Genomic DNA, 23,337 nt, shown 5'->3' with positions numbered 1-23,337 from the left:
GCGGCTTGGAATGAGCCGCTTGCATAAAAGTTCAGAGCCACCGTGACCTTCACTTCCACCGACAGAGACGTCCTGCACATCAGCTGTGGACGCAGATCTCTGTGAAGCAGCTGGCAGATCTCTGCAACCACCTCCCTTCTGAAGCGCAGCCTCTTAACACAATGTGCGGCAGTCATGGTGAGATAGGACACCTGCTGCCGGTATTCCCTGAGTGGGTAAGGCCTACGTTGCCGACGCCTGATGGCCCCTCTGCGTCTAGGCATGGCTGGCCCTCTCACACAGCGTCTGCGAGCCCTTCGCGCATAATGCTGGAACTGAGGGTTGGAACCACATGCAGCCCCCATAATAAACTTGCAAACAGTAAAATCACAATGAGTGAAATTTCCAAGCTCTGGCCAGAAGCCAAAAATACCTCTCCTATGTTGTCCCAAATCAGGAAGGTCTGTTCCTTGGTCTCTGTCCAGAAATCCAAAGCACTAAAGTCATTGCAGCAAAATGGCTGGCCTTTATAGTTCAGTCTAAGTGCCCTTTAATTAGTGCTCCCCGAGGCCCGCAGGGCCTCTGCTGCGTTCCACTTCACAGTTCTTAACAGCGCCATGCCCACATTGGGCGGGCACCACTGAATTTCCGGTTTGGGGCGCACAAACAGCGTTGCACGACGAAATGACGTCATAAGCTGCGCGCGCAGCTGAGCGGGCGCAAATTCCTTGCGCTGGCGCTAAATGTCAACTGAAGTTGGGCGTAGGCACAGATCGGCATGCGCCCGGGCACTAAGGCGTAGAAATTCACTAGCCTTAGCGCCGCTTTTGAGGCGCTAGAGGGACTAGCGCCAGAGTTATGGCCAGTTCAAAAAATCCCTGGGGTCCTAAAGCGGCATTGCACCGGTAGCGCTGCGCCGGCACCGATGACGTCATCGGTGTGCACAGCGTATCGGTTGCCATGCCGACGGGCCCCAGCGCCGAAATTCAGTTGCGGCCGCCTCGCCCGTGGCAGCCGCAACTAAGACTCTGGCAACAGAGTCCAACATGTGTTTGCGCCGGCGCATTAAAGGCTCCGCGGCGGCCGGCCGCTTTCCCGCCGGCCGCCTGCCCGCAGCTCCCTCCCCGGACTTCCACCCCCCCCCACCCCGGAACAGATGCAAGCCCGGCACTTGTCCGAGGTGCCGGGCTCATTTTTGAAGAGATTTGCGCGGGCCGCGGCCGGGTGCAGGCAGCTCCTCCTTAACGGAAGGAGGAGGCCTGCACTTCCCGAGCCTGCCGCACGGCAGCGGCCGCCGCAGCGCCGGAATAGCGCCGCAATGCGGCGCGTTGCGCCAGTTTTCAGGCGCTAAAACCCTTCAGTAGCGCCGGCAGCCGTTTGGGCTCGGCGCTACTGAATTTTTGGCGCACGCAAAGGGACTTAGCGCCGGCGCTAACTTCCGGCGCTAAAGCCCTGGCGCAGCGCAAACTCAATTTCTAGGCCTAAGTGCCTAGCGCTGGAAAACTACCCCTCTTATGGCGCTAACGGCTGGCAGACGCAACTGAATTTCTAGGCCAGTGTCTTGTGCAATATAAATAGAGACAGGGTCTAGTGTAATGTAAACAGAGACAGGGACTAGTGTAATATAAACAGAGGCCGGGACTAGTGTAATTTAAACTGAGACAGGCTCTCGTGTAATGTAAACAGAGACAGGGTCCAGTGTAATATAAACTGAGACAAGGTCTAGTGTAATATAAACAGAGACAGGGTGTGGTGTAGTATAAACAGAGACAGAGTCTAGAGTAATATAAACAGAGACCGGGTCTAGTGTAATATAAACAGAGAGTGGGCCTTGTTTAATATAAACAGAGACAGGGTCTCGTGTAATATAAAGGGAGACAGGGTCTTGTGTAATCTTAAGAGAGACAGGGTCCAGTGTCATCTAAAAAGAGACAGGGCCTTGAGAAATACAAAAACAGACAGGGTCTTGTGTAATATAAACACAGACAGGGTCTTTCGTAATATAAACAGTGACAGGGTCTAGTGTAATATAAACAGAGACAGGGTCTAGTGACGTGAAGGCAGCATTTGATCGAGTGTGGCATCAAGGAGCCCTAGCAAAACTGATGTCAATGGGAATCAAGGGAAAACTCTCCATTGGTTGGAATCATACCGAGCACAAAGGAAGTTGGCTGTGGTTGTTGGAGGTCATTCATCTCAATCACATGACATCACTGCAGGAGTTCCTCAGGGCAGTGTCCTAGGCCCAACCATCTTCAGCTGTTTCATCAATGACCTTCCCTCCAACATAAGGTCAGAAGTGGGGATGTTCGCTGATGATTGCACACTGTTCAGCACCATTCGAGACTCGTCAGATACTGATGCAGTCCGTGTCCATATGCAGCAAGACCTGGACAACATTCAGACTTGGGCTGACAAATGGCAATTAACATTCGCACCACACAAGTGTCAGGCAATGACCATCTCCGACAAGCGAGACTCTAACCATTTCCCTTGACATTCAATGGCATTAGCTTCGCTGAATCCCCAACTATCAACATCCTGGGGGTTACCATTGATCAGAAACTGAACTGGACCAGCCATATAAATACTGTGGCTACAAGAGCAGGCCAGGGGCTGGGAATTCTGTGGCGAGTGTCTCACCTCCTAACTCCCGAAAGCCTTTCCACCATCTACAAGGCACAAGTCAGGAGTGTGATGGAATACTCTCCACTTGTCTGGATGAGTGTAGCTCCAACAACACTCAAGAAGCTCGACACCATTCAGGATAAAGCAGCCCGCTTGATTGGCACTCCATCCACCACCTTCAACATTCACTCCCTCCACCACCGGTGCACTGTGGCTGCAGTGTGTACCATCTACAAGATGCACTGCAGCAAGTCGCCAAAGCTCCTTCAACAGCACCTTCCAAACCCGCGACCTCTACCACTTAGAAGGACAAGGGCAGCAGACGCATGGGAACATCACCACTTACAAGTTCCCCTACAAGCCACACACCATCCTGACTTGGACCTGTATCACCGTTCCTTCACTGTCGCTGGGCCAAAATCCTGGAACTCCCTTCCTAACAGCATTGTGGGTATACCTACACCATATGGACTGCAGCGGTTCAAGAAGGTGGCTCACCACCATCTTCTCAAGGGCAATTAGGGATCCATCATCCTAACCTACACCAAGTCACTTTCACCCATCATCCTAACTCATACCAAGACCCATTCACGCATAATTCTAAATCTCTCCAAGCCCCATTCACCCATCTTCCTAACTCGCACCAACCCTCATTCAATCATCATCCTAACTCACACCAAGGTCCATTCAACTATCAGCCTAATTACAACATGCCACACTCACGCATCATCCTAGCTCGCACTAAAAGCAATTCATTCAGCATCCTCGCTCGTAGCAATCCACATTCACACATCATCATAAATCGATGCAAGCCCCAGTCACCCATCATCCTATCTCACACCAACATCCATTCACACATTTTCCTAACTAAAACCAAGAATCATTCACTAATCATCCTAACTCACACCAAGACCCATTCACCCATCATCCTAACTCACACCAAGCCCCATTCACCCATCATATTAACTCACACCAAGGTCCATTCACCCAACAACCTAACCCACACCAAGCCAAATTCACTCTTCATCCTAAATCAAGCCAAGCATCATTCACCCATCATCCCAGCTTACACCAAGACCCATACGCATTTCATCCTACCCCACACCAAGCCTCATTCAAGCATCGTACTAACTTACACCAAGCACCATTCATACATCATCCTAACACACATCAAGACACATTCACCCATCATCCAAACTCACACCAAGCCCCTTTTACACATCATCTTAACTCACACAAAGGCGCATTCACACATCATCCTAACTCACACAAAGAACCATTCACCCAACATCACAACTCACACCGAGACCAATTCACGCATCATTCTAAATCACTCCAAGCCCCATTCACCCTTCCTCCTAACTCACACCAAGCCCCTTTCACCCATCACCCTAACTCACGCCAAGCCCCATTCAAAGAGATTCCAATCTCACACCAAGCCCCATTTACCCATCATCCTAACTAGCACCAAGCCCCATTCACCCATCATCCAAAATCACAGCAAATCAATTCAATCATCATCCTAACTCAATCGAAGCCCCATTCACCGATCATCCTAACTCACACCAAGATCCATTCACCCATCATCCTAAGTTACACCGGGCCCCATTCACCCATCATCCTAACTCACACAAAGACCCATTCACCCATCATCCAAACTAACACCAAGACACATTCAAACATCATCCTAACTCACACCAATCCCCATTCACACATCATTCTAACCCGCCCCAAGACATATTCAACCATCGTCCTAACTCACACCAAGCCCCATTCACCCACCATCCTAATCAGACGAAGCCCCATTGACACATCATCCTAACATATACGAAGACAGATTCACCCATCATCCAAACTCACATCAAGACTCGCACCCAGCCCCATTCAACCATCATCCTAACTCCACCAAGACCCAAACACCCATCATCTTAATTCAAACCTAGACCCATTCACCCATCATCCTAACTCACACACAGACCCATTCACCCAGCACCCTAACTCACACCAAGCTCCATTCACACATCATTCTAACTCAAACCAAGACACATTCACCAATCATCCTAACTCAAACCAAGACCCATTCACCCGTCATTCTAACTCACACCAAGCCACATTCACCCATCATCCTAAGTCACAGACAATTCACCCATCGTCCTAACTCAAACCAGGACTGTAGTGAATGTGCCTTTAAGAGCCCCCTGTGTACTGTAATGCCAGTAATGGCCACTCGGGCTATATAAGCCTGTATATTGTGTTGTATCAGTTAGTTGACCTCCAGACTTTGTTCAGTAAACACCTGTGAAACGAACTCCTGCCTTCAGTGTCTCTATTAACACATGGATACAACAGTGGCGACGAATTAGAAACGGCCTTACCTGCAATTCGGCAGCACCTCAAGGACATCGATTTCTCAGACGTCCAAAGTCGAAGAAAAGCAAGAAAAAAAAGCTGTGGTTTCACCAGCTAGCCGAACTGGTGGCAGGTACTGCCATAATCCTTCCTGGGTGGCGGGCTGGGGCTCCATCGGCTGGCTCTGCAGCGAGGCCAAGCAGCGAAGGCGGAGGCAAACAGAAACTGAGGGGGGGAGCACTCGGGAGACGACCAGCGCTGCAAATCAGGTCAGCGTTCGGACCAAGCAGAGGTGTGGAAAAGTCCCAGAGAGTCCGGCAGGAATGAGTCTCCACCTGTAAATAAAAAATCCACGGAAAACAGCGTTTTCAGCAGCAGCAGCGGCCGGAAAGCGCAGGAAGCGTCATTTTTTTTTCTGCAGGGAAGAAAGGAAAACACGGGAAGCGCCATTTTTTTTTCCAGGATGCCTAAGTCTGGCAATTTTGATGCTTTCGATAACGATATAGAGGATTGGACCACATATGTGGAAAGAGTGGAGGTAAATTGCACAGCAAATGGAATAGAAAATGATAAAATGCGTCAGTACATCTAAATCTAATGGGCGCAAAGACATACGGGCTGTTATGAAACATAATCACTGCAGCTAAACCAAAGGACAAGAATTTTAAGGAAATTGTTGATACCCTACAGGAGCACTTAAACCCAACACCACTGCTGATAGCGGAACGATTCAAATTCTTCAAGAGGAATCAGCACAAGAATGAATGTAACGCTGATTACCTCACCGAATTAAGAAAGCTATCAAAGCACTGCCAATTCGGGGCAGGACGGGCAGATTCTTTTCGAGACAAATTCGTCTGCGGTCTCCTAAGTGAAGGAACACAGAAAAGGCTGCTATCTGAGAAAGATTTGACACTGGACAAGGCTTTCAGTATTGCTGTATCATACGAAGCAGCCGCAAGAGGAGCTGCAGAGATACAGCAAAAGCCAAAGCAATACGGCACCCATGAAATGACACGGGAATTTGAAAGATGTTATCGCTGCGGCAGAACAACCCATGACCAGAAGGACTGCTGGTTCAAGGACAAAGCATGCAGGCAATGCGGAAAGATTGGACACATTGCACGTGTATGCCGATCTGGACAAAAAAAATCCATGGACAGGAAAAAAATCAATAAGGAAAAGTACAGGAAAGTACAAATGACGACGGACAGTAGCTCTGAAGACCAGAAGGGTGATAGCGACTCTGGAAACAAGAGACTAAGCTGTCTCGAATTACATAATGTAATTGCCAAAGAAGATTACCAGACCATTTGGGTTACCTTCACGATAGCGGGGTCCCCAGTTCAAATGGAGCTAGATACAGGATCAGCTCTGACCATCATAAATCGACGGGATTACGAGCGGCTATTTCCGCATATATCTTTAAAAGACACATCCATTATCTTGAAAACATATACGGGACAGAAAGTATACCCCAAAGGAAAAATAAGAGTGCCTGTTGTATACAACGGCAAGGAAATACAGAAGTTGTATTTATACGTTCTACAAGATGGTGGTCCACCGCTGTTGGGACGTGAATGGATCAGGAAGATTCGTTTAGACTGGCACTCCATTCAGGCACAGACGGTGACCAGTAAGAAAAAAATGATGATGACGTCATACCTGAACGATTAAAAGACATCTTGGCCAACGCCAAATAAGTGTTTCAAGAGAAACTAGGAACCTTGAAAGGCATCACCGCCTCAATAAAAGTGGAAGATGCAGCAATTCCCAAGTTTTTTAAGGCAAGGCCGGTGCCATACGCAATTCGTCCAGCAGTCGAGGCAGAGCTGGAGTATTATCCAAGATAGATTGGAGCGAGTGGGCAACACCCATCATCCCGGTCATGAAGAAAACATTGAATAATGATATATCTGAAGAACAGAGAAAAATTCGCATCTGTGGAGACTTCAAGGTGACTGTAAACCCGGTCCTTCACACGGTACAGTATCCTCTTCCGAGGATAGAAGATATTTTCGCCTCACTATCCGGAGGGAGACGTTTCACCAAAATTGACTTGGCACAGGCATATCTACAGATGGAGGTTGAAGAGGCCTCTAAAAAGTATCTCACGATAAATACACACAAAGGCCTGTACCAGTACAATCGACTGGTTTTCGGAGTAGCATCAGCTCCAGCTATCTGGCAAAGAGCTATGGAGCAAGTCCTCCAAGGGATTCTGGGGACTCAATGCTACCTAGACGACATCCTTGTAACAGGAGAAAATGACAACAAGCACTTTGCCAATTTGGAGCAGGTGCTCACTAGGATGAGAGAACGGGGCCTACGAGGAAATCGCCCCAAGTGCGAATTTTTCCAGAAACAAATATCATATTGTGGGCACATAATTAACAAGGAAGGGTTGCATAAATCACCTGAAAAAATTGAAGCGGTCATAGAAGCCCCAGCACCTAAAAATGTCTCACAATTAAGGTCGTTCCTGGGATTGATAAATCACTATCATAAATTTTTACCGAACTTATCAACTCTTCTGCTCCCTCTTAATGAACTGCTACAAACAGGAGTAATTTGGAAATGGAGCGAAGACTGTAAACGTGCCTTCCATAAATGCAAAGACTTAATCACGTCCAAGGAAATTTTGGCTCATTACAACCCATCACTGCCAATCAGACTGGCGTGCGATGCATCCCCTTACGACGTAGGAGCGGTATTATCGCATAGATCCCCTGATGGCTCTGAGCGGCCGATAGCTTTTGCGTCACGCTCATTGAACTCAGCTGAGCGTAACTATGCCCAGATCGACAGGGAAGCACTCAACCTGGTATGGGGAGTGAAGAAATTCAACCATTACCTACACGGACAAAAATTTACCTTGTTGACTGACCATCAACCCCTCGTCTCCATATTCAACCCTAAAAAGTGTGTTCCCATTATGACAGTGCAAAGGCTACAGAGGTGTTCCCTTTTTCTAGGGGCACACCAATATGACATAGAATACAAAGGATCAAAATAGCATGGGAATACTGATGGTTTATCATGCCTACCGTTGCCAATGGTAGAAGAGGCACCTACAGTAGACCCAGTGGAGATGTTCCACTCTACCATAGTGGAATGTCTACCAGTAACAAATTATGCCATTGAAACGGAAGCGAGAAATGACCTGACTCTCTCACGAGTCTACGATTTAACAGTGAAGGGATGGCCAGCACATGGCGAACCACTGTTGCCAGCATTCTCGCAAAGAAGAGAACAGATGTCAGTGTGCCAAGGAACCTTGATGTGTGGATCCAGAGTGGTGATTCCACACAAACTCCAGGATAAAGTGCTAAAGGAGCTTCACGAGGGGCATCTGGGTGGAGTGAAAATGAAGAACCTAGCCAGGGCATTTGTATGGTGGCCAGGTATCGATGGAGACATCGAAGAAATGACCAAGAGTGGCCTAGGATGCCAGAAGGTCCAAAACGCTCCACCACAAGCCCCTCTACATCCATGGGAGTGGCCCTCATCTCCATGGCAAAGGGTACACATCGACTTTGCTGGTCCATTTATGGACTCAATGTTCTTAATCGCGGATGATGCACACTTCAAGTGGCTGGAGGTAATAAAGATGTCCTTCACCACCACGGAAAAAACCATCACAGTATTAAGGACCATATTTGCCAGGAATGGGCTGCCTGAACAGATCTGTTCTGATAATGGACCGCAATTTGTGTCCGAAGAATTCAGGAAGTTCTTAAATAACAATGGGGTTAAGCACTACACGTCCGCCCCATACCATCCCGCCACCAATGAATTGGCTGAAAGGTTTGTCCAGACCTTCAAGAAGGCCACAAAGGCCATGGGTAATGAAGACAGAAAACTTCAGCATAAGGAAGATAACTTCTTGTTTGCATACAGGAATGCAACACATATGGTTACAAACCAAACTCCTGCCATGATGTTCTTCAATAGAAGCCTAAGATTCCGGCTGGATTTGATCAAGCCAAACATCAGAAGGGACGTGGAGAACCGGCAATTTCAAGGCATGAATGAAAGGCCAACTAGAACCTTCCAGATAGGTCAACAAGTTTTGGCCCGGGACTACCGTACCGAGAAATGGCAGCCTGGAACTATTTGCACACGACTAGGACCGCTGATGTATAACGTGGACATTGGAGAAAGCATAATAAGGCGCCATGCTGACCAGATCATAGACTCATCCGAAAAGGGACAACCTACACCACAACTCTATATGCCTAATGATGAAGTAGTGATACCCATAGTATCTACCTCCGATCCGTTGATACTGGAACCAGATGAAACCGACACTGGCATTCAAGCCGAATCAGCCTTGCCAAAAGAACCTACTACACCACCAGAAACTACTACACCACTGAGTCGTTATCCGGACCGAGTCAGGAAGCCTCCAGAGAGACTGACTTATAATTGATTAACTGCAGCAATGTGTAGGTTATTGTTCTTGTAACATGTAATTAATGGTTACTTAAAATATTATGTACTGATGGCTAAAAGGGGAGGAATTGTAGTGTATGTGCCTTTCAGAGCCCCCTGCGTACTGTAATGCCGGTAATGGCCACTCGGGTTATATAAGCCTGTATATTGTGTTGTATCAGTTAGTTGACCTCCAGACTTTGTTCAGTAAACACCTGTGAAACCAACTCCTGCCTTCTGTGTCTCTATTAACACATGGTTACATAAAAGACACATTAACCCATCATCCTAAGTCTCATCAAGCCCGATCCACTCATCATCCTAACTCAAACCAAGACACATTCACCAATCATCCTAACTCACACCAAGACATATTCAATCATCGTCCTAACTCACACCAAGCCCCATTCACCCATCATCCTAACTCACACAAAGACCCATTCACTCATCACCCTAACACACACCAAGACACATTCACACATCATTCTAATTCACACTAAGCCCCATTCACCCATCATCCTAACTCACACCAAGAAACATTCACCCACAATCCTAACTAAAACCAAGGCACATTCACGCATCATCCTAAATCACTCCAAACGACATTCACCCATCATCCTAACTCGCACCTACACCCATTCAATTATCATCCTAACTCACACCAACCCCATTCACCAATCATCTTAATTCACACCAAGGCCCATTCAACTATCAGCCTAACTAACACCATGCTACATTCACGCATGATCCTAACTCACACTAAGAGCCAATCATTCATCATCCTAGCTCGTAGCAAGCCACATTCACCCATCATCATAAATCGCCGCTATCCCCATTAACCCATCATCCTATCTCACACCAAGATCAGTTCACCCATCATTCTTACTCAACCCAAGACACATTCACCCATCATCCTAACTCAAACCAAGACACATTGACACATCATCCTAACTCACACCAAGCCCCATTCACTCATCATCCTAACTCAGACCAAGGCCCATTCACCCATCATCTTAACTCACACAATGACCAATTCACACATCATCCTAACTCACACGAAGCCCCATTCACACATCATCATAACTCGCACGAAGACCCATTCAGCCCTCCTGCTAACTCAAACCAAGATACATTCACACATCATCCTAAGTCACACCGAGCCCCATTCACCCATCATCCAACTCAAACCAAGACACATTTACCAATCATCCTAAATCACACCAAGACCCATTCACCCATCATCCTAATCAGACCAAGCCCCATTCACACATCATCCTAACATATACGAAGACACATGCACCCATCATCCAAACTCACATCAAGACACATTCACCCATCATCCTAACACGCAACCAGCCCCATTCAACCATCATCCTAACTCACACCAAGACCCAACCACCCATCATCCTAATTCAAACCAAGACCCATTCACCCATCATCCTAACTCACACACAGACCCATTCACCCATCACCCTAACTCACACCAAGCCACATTCACCCATCATCCTAAGTCACAGACAATTCACCCATCGTCCTAATTCAAACCAAGACACATTCACCCATCATCCTAAGTCACACCAAGCCCCATACACCCATCATCTTAACTCAAACCAAAACACTTTCACCCATCATCCTAAGTCACACAAAGCCACATTCGCGCATCATCCTAATCACAGACAATTCACCCATCGTCCTAACTCAAACCAAGACACATTCACCCATCATCCTAAGTCACACCAAGCCCCAATGACCCATCATCCTAATTCAAACCAAGACCCATTCACCCATCATCCTAACTCACACACAGACCCATTCACCCATCACCCTAACTCACACCAAGCCACATTCACCCATCATCCTAAGTCACAGACAATTCACCCATCGTCCTAACTCAAACCAATACACTTTCACCCATAATCCTAAGTCACACAAAGCCCCATTCACCCATCATCCTAATCACAGACAATTCACCCATCATCCTAACTCAAACCAAGACATATTCACCCATCATCCTAACTCACACCAGGACCCATTCACCCATCATCCTAACTCGCACGAAGATATATTCATCCATCGTCCTAACTCACACCACGCCCCATTCACCCATCATCCTAACTCCCACAAAGACCCATTCAGTCATCATCCTAACACACACCAAAACACATTCACACATCATTCTAACTCACACCAAGCCCCATTCACCCATCATCCTAACACACACCAAGAAACATTCACCCACAATCCTAACTAAAACCAAGGCACATTCACGCATCATCCTAAATCACTCCAAGCCCCATTCACTCTTCATCCTAACTCAGACCATGCCCCATTCACCAATCATCCTAACTTCCACCAAGCCCCATTCACCCATCATCCAAAATCACAGCAAACCAATTCAATCATCATCCTAACTCTCTACCAGCCCCATTCACCCATCATCCTAACTCACACCAACATCCATTCACACATCAACCTAACCCACACAAAACCCCATTAACCCATCATCCTAACTTACACCAAGCCCCTTTCGCACATCATTCTAACTCACACCAAGCCACATTCTTCCATCATTCTAAATCACACCAAGCCCCATTTACACATCTTCTTAATTTACACCCAGCGAAATTCTCTCATCTTCCTAAATCAATCCAAGCACCATTCACCCATCATCCTAGCTTACACCAAGCCCCATTCATATCTCATCCTACCCCACACCAAGACTCATTCAAACAACATACTAACTAACACCAAGCCCCTTTCACCCATCTTTCCAACTCACACTGAGGCCCATTCACCCATCATCCTAACCCACACCAAGCTTCATTCAAGCATCATACTAACTTACACCAAGACCCATTCACACATCATCCTAACTCACAACAAGGCACATTCACCCATCACACAAACTCACACCAAGCCCCATTCACCCATCATCCAAACTTAAACCAAGCCCCATTCACTCACCATCCTAGGTCACAGCAAGGCCAATTCAAACATCATCCTAACTCACACAAATACACATTCACCCATCATCCTCACGCACATAATTACCCATTCACCCATCATCCTAACTTACAACAAGCCCCATTCACACATCATCCAAACTCACACCGAGACCCATTCACCCTTCATCCTAACTCACACCAAGCCCCATTCACCCATCATCCTAACTCACACAAAGACCCATTCACCCATCATCCTAACTCATGTCAATACCCATTCACCCATCATCCAAACTCACACCAAGACCCATTCACCCTTCATCCTAACTCAAGCCAAGCCCCATTCACCCATCATCCTAACTTAAAGGATTAATTAGCAATCTTGTTGGGTCGGAGCAATCATAAATGATCGAATTCTTCATTAAGATGGAGAATGAAGTAGTTGACTCAGAGACTAGTGTACTAAATTTAAAAAAAGGACACTACGATGGTCTGAGGAGCGAGTTGGGTAGGATTGACTGGGGAATGTCACTGAAAGGGTTGATGGTGGATAGGCAATGGCAAACATTCAATGACTGAATGGCTGAACTACCGAAATTGTTCATCCCAGTTTGGCATAAAAATAAAACAAAAAATGTGACTCAACCTTGGTTAACAAGTGAAATTAGGGATAGCATAAGATCCAAGGAGAGGACATATAAATTGGCCAGAAAAAGCAATTATCCTAAGGATTGGGAGCAGTTTAGGATTCAACAAAGGAGGACAAAGGGATGAATTAAGAAGGGGAAAATAGAAAATGAGAGTAAGCTTGCAGGGAACATAAAAACTGACCGTAAAAGCTTTTATAGATATGTGAAGAGAAAAAGATTGGTGAAGTCAGGCATAGGTCCCTTGCAGTCAGAATCAGGGGAATTTATAATGGGGAACAAAGAAATGGCGGACCAACTAAATACAAATTTTGGTTCTGTCTTCACAAAGGAGGACACAAATAAACTCCCAGAGATGCAGGGGAACATAGGATCTGATGAAAGGGTGGAACTGAAAGAAATCAGTATTTGTAGGGAAATGGTGTAAGGAAAATTGATGGGACGGAAGGCCGATAAATCCCCAGGGCCTGATAATCTACATCCTAGGGTACTTAAGGAAGTGGCCCTAGAAATAGTAGATGCATTGCTGGTCATCTTCCAGAACTCAATAGACTCTGGAACAATACCCATGGATTGGAGGGTAGCTAATGTTACCCCACAATTCATAAAAGGTGGTAGAGAAAAAGTGGGGAATTATAGACCGGTAAGCCTGACATTGGTAGTGGGGAAAATGCTAGAGTCCATTATAAAAGATGTAAAAGCAGAGCACTTGGAAAGCAGTGACGGGATTGAACAAAGTCAACATGGATTTACAAAAGGTAAATCGTGCTTGACTAAACTACACCAGGTTATAGTCCAACAGTTTTATTTGAAATCACAAGCTTTCGGAGCGCTGCTACTTCGTCAGGTGAAGTGGAGAGATGCATAAAGACACAACTTATATAGTTAGAGAATAATGCCAGATGTTTAAAGGTAATCTTTCTAACTGCCATTTATCACACCTCGGCAGAGAGATAATCACAGCAATCAAAGTTGTGAATGGTGTCCAAACAGGTCAGTCAGGAAAACATTACATCAAAGAACAATGAGGTGGGGTCACAAGGGGTCAAATGTTGCAGATGCTGGGGTCTGTATGAAAAAAAAAAATTTTTTTTGCTGGAAATCACAGCAGGTCCGGCTGCATCTGTGTAGAGAGAACAAATCAACATGGATTTACAAAAGGTAAATCGTGCTTGACTAAACTACACCAGGTTATAGTCCAACAGTTTTATTTGAAATCACAAGCTTTCAGAGCGCTGCTACTTCGTCAGGTGAAGTGGAGAGATGCATAAAGACACAACTTATATAGTTAGGTGGGGTTACATGTAGCGTGACATGAACCCAAGATCCCTGTTGAGGCCATCCTCATGAGTGCGGAAACTTGGCTATCAGTTTCTGCTCTACGATTTTGCATTGTCGTGTGTCTTGAAGGCCGCCTTGGAGAATGCTTACCCGAAGATCGGAGGCTGAATGTCCTTGACTGCTGAAGTGTTCCCCGACTGTGAGGGAACACTCCTGCCTGGCGATTGTTGCACCGTGTCTGTTCATCCATTGTCGCAGTGTCTGCATGGCCTCGCCGATGTACCATGCTCTGGGGCATCTTTTCCTGCAACGTATGAGGTAGACAACGTTGGCTGAGTCACATGAGTATGTGCCATGTACCTGGTGGGTGGTGTCGTCACGTGTGATGATGTTATCTGTGTTGATGATCTGGCATGTTTTGCAGAAGTTGCCGTGGCAGTGTTATATGGTGTCGTGGTCGCTGTTCTCCTGAAAGCTGGGTAATTTGCTGTGAACAATGGTCTGTTTGAGGTTAGGCGGCTGTTTGAAGGCGAGTAGTGGAGGTGTGGGGATGGCCTTAGCGAGGTGTTCATCATCATTGATGACATGTTGAAGGCTGCAAAGAACATGGCGTAGTTTCTCCGCTCTGGGGAAGTAGTGGACGATGAAGTCTGTTGGTTGTGTCCCGTGTTTGTCTTTTGAGGCGGTCTATGCGATTTTTTGCTGTGGCCCGGCGGAACTGTCGATCGACGAGTCGAGCGTCATATCCCGTTCTTACGAGGGCGTCTTTCAGCGTCTGTAGGTGTCCATCGCGTTCCTCCTCGTCTGAGCAGATCCTATGTATTTGCAGGGCTTGTCCACAGGAGATGGCTTCTTTAACGTGGTTAGGATGGAAGCTGGAGAAGTCGAGCATCCTGAGGTTGTCCGTGGGCTTGCGGTAGAGTTAAGTGCTGAGGTGTCCGTCTTTGATGGAGATTCATGTGTTCAAGAATGCAACCGATTTTGAGGAGTAGTCCATGGTGAGTTTGATGGTGGGATGGAACTTGTTGATGTTATTGTGTAGTCTTTTCAGTGATTCTTCGCCGTGGATGCATAGGAAGAAAATGTCGTCGATGTATCTGGTGTATAGCATTGGTTGGAGGTCCTGTGCAGCGAAGAAGTCTGGCTCGAACTTGTGCATGAAGATGTTGGCGTATTGGGGTGCGAATTTGATCCCCATGGCTGTTCCGTGTGTTTGGGTAAAGAACTGGTTGTCGAAGGTGAAGACATTGTGGTCAAGGATAAAGCAGATGAGTTGTAGGATGGCGTCTGAAGATTGGCTGTTGTTGGTGTTGAGTACTGAGGCTGCTGCAGCGATGCCGTCATCGTGGGGGATACTGGTGTAGAGTGCTGAGACATCCATCGTGGCGAGGAGCTTTCCTGGTTCAACTTGTCTGTGGATGCTGAGTTCCTGTAAGAAGTCTGTTGTATCACGACAGAAGCTGGAGGTTCCCTGTACGATGGGTTTCAGGATGCCCTCGACGTATCCAGAGAGGTTCTCACACAGGGTTCCATTGCCTGATACGATAGGACATCCGGGTGTGTTGGCTTTGTGTATCTTTGGGAGGCAGTAGACGTCTCCCACGTGGGGAGAACGTGGGATGAGAGCGCGTCGGATGCTTTGAAGGGTTGGATCAAAGGTCTTGATCAGTTTGTTGAGTTGGTGGGTGTGTTATTTGGTCGGATCTGCGGGTAACTGTATGTAGTGTTCCTGGTTGTCCCATTCTCGTTATGCTTCTTTGCAATAGTCCGTTCTGTTCTGTATGATGATGGCTCCTCCTTTGTCTCCTGGTTTGATGACGATGTTGCGGTTGGTCTTGAGAGTGTGGATGGCATTGTGTTGTGCTCGGGTGACATTCTGGACTGTATTGTAAGTGCGGCTGATGAATCTGCCGTTGATACTTCTCCTGACAGCTTGAGCATACATGTCAAGCTTAGGGCACTGACCCTCCGGAGGGGCCCAATTTGATTCTTTCTTCTTCAGTTGCTGCACTGCGGATCCCTCTGTCTCCTGTTCCGGATCATTGGTTATCTCATTGGGTTCGCTGCTGACATCTTGGGATTTGTGGAAGAATTCCCGGAGCCTCATTCTCCTGATAAATTCCTCTGTGTCTGCCGCGAGACCGATGGGGACCATTTTGGTGGTGGGGCAGAAATTGAGCCCTCGGCTGAGAACTTCAATTTCATCTGGTTGAAGGGTGTGGTCGGAGAAGTTGGCGATGGACTTCCCTGTGGTTTCAACCGTGGTACTGTGACAGGCTTGCTTGCTGCTGGTGGTGTAGAAGTGCATCAGCATATAGATATATATATCCACACATATTAGTATAAAATAAGCACACATACTCTCTTATATTAAAATGGAGTCTGGAACTGTTTCAACAGGCCAAAATGGCTTCACACAGTATAACATAAGGGGAAGCGGGCAGGCCCATATTAGGAAACGGTTTAAGGAAGAGGATGTGACTCCTTTGTAGCTTGCAGGCTAGACAGTTCCATAAACAAGATAAGCTTAACAGAACAAAAGCATGATAAACCAAAGGACATGTACTGTAAACATTCGTATGAATGTCCAGAACCAAAGTGAGAGACAAACCGTCTCCATTGTATAAAATTAATTAACTTTATCTAAAGGTATTCCTGCATCATGACTTTTGATTATCTATGGGCTAATCTTATCTTAAGACACCGAGGCTCTGCTGACCCTTTAGTCATCTTCTTGTTGACCTTAAACATTTCTTACTCATCTCTTCCTTAATGTTATTTAGTTGTGTCTCAATACCATACCATGTGATAAAAGGTTTTGCTCTTTGTGTATAAAAAGAGGTGTTTTTGTCCATGCATTCGGAGAAGTCACGATAGCCATTGCCTACGTGAAGCTCCCCTTGCTAGCAAGTAGTTAAATAAAGTTTGCCTTTGACGATCACTTTGTTTCACAGAGTCTTATTGAACAGTCGAAACTTCGACAGTTTCTTGGAGGTCCCACCGAGATCGCTTGCTGCCTTTCGGTAAGTCACGGATGAGGACACCATACTTTGCTAACGACAAATCCTGAATGGCCATAAGTGAGGTTTTCTCACAGAAAAGGATTTCTCTTCAGATACATAGTTGGTGTAGTCTGTCACTTCCGACGGGAGCAATGCGATCTGTTAAGACTCATGTGTGTTTGGAACTTGAGTTAACTTATGTAACCTTTTGCTTCTTTTATCTTGACATTAAAAGGAGGAGGAGATTGCCGGTTCAGGTTTCAAAACTGTCGGACAAAGGGAGACAGCAGAAAGGTCGCGACCAGGTTGAGTTCTGGAATATATGTGAGTGTGCTGTGAAGGGATTAGCCTGAAGGATAGACACAGAAAGAAAGAAATAAGGGTACCAGAGGGCCTGTGAAGAGACTAGCTCGAAGGATAGGCAGAGAGTGCACAGTGATGTAATCTGTGAAGGGACTACCTAGTAATCCCGAAGGATAGATAGGCAGTTAGAGTAAGGATAAGTATGGAATAAGGATTCAGAAATAAAACACAACTGTTTTGTAAAGTAACGCTTATATGCATATGTAAAGTTTGTAAAGATTTAAAAGAAAACTGTTGGTGACTGAGTTGATCGACTAGGACAAGGAAGTGCCTGTCTCAAACGCGCAGCCTTAGACCGGTTGTTAAGAGGGGAAATCCCCCACGCGAAGGTCAGGACCCTGAAGTGGGTGGAGAGGCATAAAGGCACTTAGGATCGTGATACTCAGTCATTAGTTGTCAAAAGCTTGTAAAATAAGGCCTCGATCTGTAGAGCGTACCACGCAGATCGAGAAAACTGTCGGATTGTAATTTAGCTTTTGTAGAAAGCCTGCATAACTGTACCTACGTTATTTCATGTCTGAGTTCTTTTGTGTATCTGTTTGGACCTTCAAGTTATTCCTTAGTATTTTCTTGATTGTTATTATTGTATGTTATTGTTCATCGCTGTTAGCACTTTGGTCATCCTGCAGGGGTCGTAAGAGGGTTGAGGGTAAAACTTGTGACCCAGAACAAGTGCAGCTAGTGGAAATTGAGAACTAACTAGGATGGGAGCTGCACAAAGCAAGGTCCCCGAAAGGGGAACCCCAGCTTTCCATATTTTTCAAAATTGTGGCCGATCATCCACAAATGATTTACCTAAATGGTCTAATTGGACCAAGAATGACAAATACCCATTCCCTATAGACGGAACCTTTAATTTAGACAGAATAACATGTCTAGAGAATTGCCTCGTAACTAGAGACCCGCAGAGAAAAGGAAAAAAAAAGTAAATTGGTCAGCCTTCTCAGATTGGAAAAAGGAAGCAGAGAGGCGACGCGAACGAAGTATAGAAGTTAGTAAACATAATAAAAAGAGGGATGAGATTAATCAGGAACAGAATAAACAACAAAAAGTTAAACAAATCAAGGTTGGCAGGGTCCACAAAATTTATCCGGAAACAGAAATACCCAAGCCCAGGTTTACACTCGTCCACAGACTAATTGGACAACTAGCAATCCCTGGGGAAATCAAAGTGGCCCAAACGAAGAGTTTGGACAAAATCCAAATTGTTTAGCATGACGTTACTTAGAGCCCACCCCAGACATTGCCCAGGAACAACAGGCTGTGGTACAATTGCCTGCAGTATCATTAAATTCTAAAGAAGAGCCATTTATAAATTTAAATATGAATGGAACACAAGTTCCATTTTTTGGTAGACACTGGAGCAACTAATTCGGTCTTGACTAAACAATATGCAGTAGGAGCACCTTGTATCAGAGTGTCAAGTGTGTAGGCCTTTCAGGAACAACCCAGACTATGGTATGGCCCACTCCATTGGATGTACAGATGAAAGACTTTCATGAACAGCATGCATTCTTATTATCTGAAGACGTTCCCATCAACTTATTAGGAAGAGTTTTGTTGTGTAAAATGAAAGCAGTGATATCATGTATGAAAAAAGGACTGAAGGTATATGTTCCAACTGACAGATGTGGGATGTGCCCATTGCAGGTCCACAATTCTCCTATTTTGTATTGTTGGACTAATCATGATGACAACCTCAGTAAACAATTACTGATGGCTGTGGGAGCATTGCAGTATGCCACAAGATCAGTATCAGAATACCAGAAGCAGTTTAATTTGGGACATTGGCATGATAAATTGCACTGTATAGCCTATTATGACAAAACGGGAGAAGATCTAGAAGTGGCAATTAATTACAAGCCCTTTCTGCATCAGAAATATTCACTTAAAATCCGAAGAATTTTAATTGGGCAAGAAGGAATAGCGTCACCAATCTTGTTGACCCAAACAGCATGGGAATTATTCAGGGTAAAAGACTCTAAGCCACACTGTACACTAGCAGTGGCGTATGAATTCAAATCTTCTGATCTAGGACAGATGGTCCTACGCCTATCAAAAGCTGCAGTTCAACAGGAGTGGAGAATAAGTCAGGGTTGGTTCAAGACCTAAGAGCAGTTAACGAGTCTGTTCTCCCTGCCTACCCGGTGGTCCCAAACCCAGCCACCATTCTGACCAGTATACCTCCTAATTCAAGGTATTATACGGTCATTGATCTCTGCTCAGCCTTCTTCAGCATTCCTATTCACCAAGATTCCCAGTTCCTGTTTGCCTTCACGTTCAAAGGAACTCAATACACATGGACCAGGCTGCCACAAGGCTATACAGAAAGCTCAACTCTCTTTTCGCAGTGCCTCAAACATGATTTACAGAACATTGTCTTAACCGATGGGTTAACCCTCATACAGTAAGTAGACGACCTGCTAATTGCATCACCTACCCAAGAGGCATTGTGAATCAGTGACTCAGCTTATCACTAAGCCTCGTATAGACATTGTAGAAACTCCTCTGGACAATAGCGATTTTATATTTTATGTGGATGGATCAGCCCTCAGAGATGAAAAGGGCTCGCAAAAAAAGTGCATATGCCATTTCCGATGATCATTCAATTATCCAAGTATGCTGACCACCATCTTTCTTTTCAGCACAACAAGCAGAACTGTTTGCCGTTACAAGAGTATGTATTTTAGCTACAGGAAAATCAGTGAATATTTATATTGACTCTTGGTATGCATTTGGAGTCACTCATAATTATGGTCCAATTTGGAAACTTAGAGGATTCCTGACTTCATCGGGATCTACAGTTAAAAATGCTGAACAAATTGATAACCTTTTAAAGGCTCTCCAGTGTCCTAAAATAAAATTGCTGTTATTAAATGCAAAGCAGATACAAGCAATCAAGACCAGGCTTCTTTGGGCAATGATAAGGTGGATCGAGCAGCTAAGGCTGCTGCTCTTTCTGATACAGGGTCACAAGTGTCTGCATATGTTCTTAGAAATCAAGATCCAGACAATCCCCCACCCACAACTGATGACGTTTTGGCCTATCAATTACAGGCCAGTCCGGACGAAGTGTTAGCTTGGGTGAATGATTCTTGTTTTAAAACACCTGAAGGAGTATGGGTCTACCATGACGGCTGCATTGTGGCTACCAAGTCAATACTCCCATGGATTGCCTGATGTGTCCAAATGTTCACATGCAGGCAAAGGGGGGATGGCAGACTATATCACACAAACTTGGTATTCACCAGGCAGTGACAATTACAAAACAAATTAGTGAACAATGCATTACCTGCCAAACAATGAACCCAGGTAAAACGGAAAAGGTACAGGCTGCCTCCCACCCAAATCCAACAGGACCCTTTGTACATTTACAGATGGATTTTATTGAATTACCGGTATGTTTAGGATTTAAGAATGTATTAGTTATTGTACATGTGTTTTCACGATGGACTGAAGCCTTTCCATGTAAAAAAAATGATGCAGTTACTGTTGCAAAATGTTTGTTAAAAGAAATTGTACCACGATTTGGTATACCTGCACAACTTTCAAGTGACAATGGACTTCTACTGCAGCTATCATCCACAGTCAGCGGGACTGGTAGAAAAATATAATGGTATGCTGAAGAATAAACTTTCTAAACTTTGCAATGAAACTGGACTTAAATGGGTCGAACTATTACCCCTAGCATTGATGATAATGCGAGCAGCAACTAACAGGACAACCGGACTATCGCCACAAGAGATTGTTATGGGACGACCCCTAAGACTGCCATTTTCAGCGCCACTTACGGTTAAGCAAATGGACATCCATAAAATGGATGAGAACATGTTAAACTATTGTATTGCATTAACTAGATGTATTTCCAGCTTTCACCAGCAGGTAAAAGAGGCGCAAACGGAACCAGCGGAAGGAAGGTGCCATAACTTGGAACCAGGAGATAACGTATATGTAAAGGTCTTCAAAAGAAAGAACGGACTACAGCCACGCTTTGAAGGTCCATACCAAGTACTCCTGACAACAAACACAGCTGTTAAAATCAAGGAAACACCGACTTGGATACACGCATCCCATTGTAAGAAGGCACCAGACGGGGACATTTAAAAAAAAAAGGGACTTGAAACGATGAAATTATTGTTTACGCTGTATGTAATCATCGAGATGGTATGCGTAAGCTGTCAGAGAGATAACGAAGAACACCGAAAGAAACGAGGACCGACAAAAGGGACTGAAATAATTAATGTGGGCTATATTGTCCTAGGAAGGACAAAATGGGGGAATGTAGAAGTGCATCAGCATATAGATATATATATCCACACATATTAGTATAAAATAAGCACACATACTCTCTTATATTAAAATGGAGTCTGGAACTGTTTCAACAGGCCAAAATGGCTTCACACAGTATAACATAAGGGGAAACGGGCAGGCCCATATTAGGAAACGGTTTAAGGAAGAGGATGTGACTCCTTTGTAGCTTGCAGGCTAGACAGTTCCATAAACAAGATAAGCTTAACAGAACAAAAGCATGATAAACCAAAGGACATGTACTGTAAACATTCGTATGAATGTCCAGAACCAAAGTGAGAGACAAACCGTCTCCATTGTATAAAATTAATTAACTTTATCTAAAGGTATTCCTGCATCATGACTTTTGATTATCTATGGGCTAACCTTATCTTAAGACACCGAGGCTCTGCTGACCCTTTAGTCATCTTCTTGTTGACCTTAAACATTTCTTACTCATCTCTTCCTTAATGTTATTTAGTTGTGTCTCAATACCATACCATGTGATAAAAGGTTTTGCTCTTTGTGTATAAAAAGAGGTGTTTTTGTCCATGTATTCGGAGAAGTCACGATAGCCATTGCCTACGTGAAGCTCCCCTTGCTAGCAAGTAGTTAAATAAAGTCTGCCTTTGACGATCACTTTGTTTCACAGAGTCTTATTGAACAGTCGAAACTTCGACAGTGGTGATGCCGAGTTTCTCAAGCTTCCTGTTCTTGGTGTGCATGTAGGCAGTTTAGTTCCGTTGCCTCATCTGTTTGGCGGTGTCTCGTAGCTGGTCTGTTATGTCTTGAGCACAGGCTGAGAACATGGACTCTCTCTCCATTTCGAGGTAGCGGCGTCTGCTGTAGAGCTGGTGTACGAGATGGTTGAGGAGTGTGCGAGAGGTACGACAGCAGAGTCTCTTAGCGTAGTCTGTGTTGTAGGTCGACTTGAGAGGGTTCATGATCTATGGTCCACCCCAGTCCAACACCGGCATCTCCATACGATAGAAAGCGAAGAGTTGGAATAAACGGGTCATTTTCCAAGTGGCAGGCAATGACTAGTGGGGTACCGCAAGGATTGGTCCTTGGACCCCAGCTGTTCACAATATATATTAATGATCTGGACGAGGGAATTGGATGTAATATCACGAAATTTGCACACGACACAAAGCTGGGTGGGAGGGTATGCTGTGAGGAGGATGTCGTGAAATTCCAGTATGATTTGGACAGGTTGGGTGATTGGGCAGAAACATGGCAAATGCACAATAATGTGGATAAATGTGAGTTTATCCACTTTGGTGGCAAAAACAGGAAGGCAGACTTTTACTTGAATGGCAATAGATTGGGAGAAGGGGAAGTGCAAAGAGACCTGGGTGTTCTTGTGCACCAGTCGCTGAAGGTAAGCATGCAGGTGCAGCAGCCAGGTAAGAAGGCAAATGGTAT

At 45.3% G+C, this 23,337-nt stretch overlaps 1 pseudogene; it reads right to left on the bottom strand.

Annotated features, from left to right (window-relative positions):
• Nucleotides 1-15,307: 15,307 nt before the first annotated feature.
• On the bottom strand, nucleotides 15,308-22,856 carry LOC147119875 (uncharacterized; annotated as a pseudogene).
• Nucleotides 22,857-23,337: the final 481 nt, after the last annotated feature.

The sequence above is a fragment of the Somniosus microcephalus genome, chromosome 4, assembly GCF_052327205.1.
Source record: "Somniosus microcephalus isolate GS21.2 chromosome 4, FLI_Smic_1.0, whole genome shotgun sequence".
NCBI lineage: Eukaryota > Metazoa > Chordata > Chondrichthyes > Squaliformes > Somniosidae > Somniosus > Somniosus microcephalus.
The sequence above is the reverse complement of the archived record's forward strand: the minus strand, read 5'-3'. Positions and strand labels throughout refer to the sequence as shown.